This window comes from Polypterus senegalus, chromosome 4 (assembly GCF_016835505.1).
Source record: "Polypterus senegalus isolate Bchr_013 chromosome 4, ASM1683550v1, whole genome shotgun sequence".
Lineage (NCBI taxonomy): Eukaryota > Metazoa > Chordata > Cladistia > Polypteriformes > Polypteridae > Polypterus > Polypterus senegalus.
The window spans coordinates 201,466,218-201,468,857 of record NC_053157.1 but is presented as its reverse complement, the minus strand read 5'-3'; the positions used below and the strand labels follow the sequence as shown (position 1 = coordinate 201,468,857).

General features: G+C 38.9%; 1 pseudogene; it reads left to right on the top strand.

The window, feature by feature from the left end:
* The first annotated feature begins 263 nt into the window (after nt 1-263).
* LOC120528786 lies at nt 264-1,443 on the top strand (annotated as a pseudogene).
* The last annotated feature ends 1,197 nt before the right edge of the window (nt 1,444-2,640 follow it).

Here is a 2,640-nt window from a genome sequence, read left to right as displayed (position 1 = left end):
GGCGTTAGCCAAAGGACGTCAACCAAAGCAAATCAGAATGGCACTAGTAAATGATCGCAAGGACGATCAAAGAAAATACAATGCTCCCCGCTATAATGAGGTAGCAATTGTCTTTCAAAGTGGAGATGGTGCACCACCTTTTCAAAACAGTGCAGTCCAGATCAACAAACGCATTTCAGTGTGTGAGTATTCTTCATTCTGGGTTAGACGCAATGATATATCCACTATTCATTCCCTTTGCGGAACCAGGATGGACTACTAATATGAAACAATATGGAAAAGGGAAAAATGTAACCCAGTTAATGTATTTCTCTTACCATCTTCACGAAAGGCCGGAGTTTAATCCCCTTTTCTATGCAGGTAAAATTAATGAGCAATATATTGTAGACGCCTATTGTAAAGTTGAAGCAAATAGGCTTTGCTACATTGAACAGCACCAGAAAGACTTGAGGTGTGAGAACTACACAGCACTTCATGATTATGTTGCGAATCATGCAGAGAATTTGGGACTTAAGCCTGGAAAGAAGGTAATATTGCCTTCAGGCTTTGCTGGAAGCCCTAGAGCAATGCAAATGCATTATTAAGATGCCATGGCAATAATTAGAAAACACGGAAAGCCTGATTTGTTTATAACAATGACGTGTAATCCTAAATGGAAAGAAATCACTGAAAATTTAAAGAATGGCCAGAAATCTGAGTTCAGACCAGACTTGGTAGCCCGAGTATTTAAGCTCAAGCCAAAAGAGTTATTAGATGACATAACAAAGAAACATATTCTTGGAAAAACAAAAGCTCATGTGCATGTGATCGAGTTCCAAAAAAGGGGACTGCCACATGCACATATTCTCATTGTTCTGGAAGCAGATGACAAAGCCAGATCTACTGAAGATGTGGACAAATATGTATCAGCAGAAATACCAGATCCAAATTTACATCCAAGACTTCATGCAATTGTCATGAAACACATGCACCATGTGGTGAAGTAAATAAGACTTCCCAATGTATGGCCGATGGAGAATGTACCAAGAAGTATCCCAAAGAGTTTAACAATTAAACAAATCCTAATGTAAATGGGTACCTGGTGTACAGGAGAACTAACACAGGAGTGGGATTTGGAGCAGGAAAATATGATATTGATAACAGATGGATTGTCCCGTATAATCCATATCTGGTATTGAAATACAACTGTCACATTAACGTTGAAATCTGTGCTTCAATAAAAAGTGTCAAGTATTTATTTAAATAAGTTTATAAAGGCCAAGATTGTGCAAATATAGAAATTCGCCAAAATGATGGCACAGACTCATTGGAACAGAATGAGGTCAAGCAATTTTTAGATTCCAGGTGCGTCAGTGCGCCCGGGGCAATTTGGAGAATATTCTCCTTTGACATGCACAAACAATCAGTGTTGAGAAATTGCCATTGCATTTACCTGGTAAATAGGTTTTATATTTCCAAGATGGAAACGAATCTGAAGCCCTGCAAGAAAGGGATGACAAGCTCACAGCTTATTTCAAGCTGAACCAAGACGATGAAGATGCGAGGCAGTACCTCTATACTGAAATACCTGAGCACTACACATACTTTGCCAATTCTCAAGCTCAAGGAAAGAAACATTTTTGGAAAAAAAGACAAGGTATTTTAATAAAATTGTAAGGATGTTCACTGCTTCTCCAAGACAAGGCGAGTTGTACTACCTCCATTTGCTTCTACTTAATGTAAGAAAGGCAACATCTTTTGAATATCTAAGAGCCTATGAAGGTGTAGCATACCTGACCTTCAAAGAACCTGCACCACCAAGGAACTTGCTTGCTGATGACACAGAGTGGAATAACACTCTTACTAAGACTTCCATATACAAGATGCCATACAAAGTAAGACAAATGTTTGCATTTACCTGTATTTATGTCTTTTGTGAACCAAAGAATGCTAGGGTTCTGTGGGAAAGTCACAAAGAGTCAATGATCGAGACTTTAACTATAGAAGCTATGATGCACAAAATGCTCAATATCAAGCCCTATTTGATATTCAGGAAACATTGCTTATCCATGGCAAAAATTTAGCTCACTATGGATTGCCAGAATCCCCAGCTGGCACAAGTCGGTACACTTTTCAATTTTCAAGCATCCCAGAAAATAGTAGAGCTTAATTCAATGCAAAGAGCTGCATTCAAATAAATAATGAAAGCAGTAAACGATGATAAAGAGAAAGATAGACTGTTCTTTCTGGATGGACCAGGAGAAAGTGGCAAAATTTTCACGTATGAAAACACTGTACCATCATCTGACTGGCTTAGAAATAAAAATTTGGTGCTGTGCGTCCACTGGAATAGCAGGCACATTGCTACCCATGGGAACTACATACCATTTAATGTTTAAGTTACCAGTACCACTGCTTGACAACTCAAGTTCAAGAATAAAACCGACAGCCCTATCAAGACAATTGCTCAGGGAGACAAAAGTCATTCTTTGGGATGAGGTTACAATGACACCACATTATGCACTGAGAGCAGTGGATGAATATTTACGTGACCCCATGAACGACGACGAACCTTTCGGTGGAAAGGTCATCATTCTCGGAAGTGACTTTCGCCAAATACTTCCTGTTGTTAAGAAAGGAAACAGGGTGAAGATTGTTCAA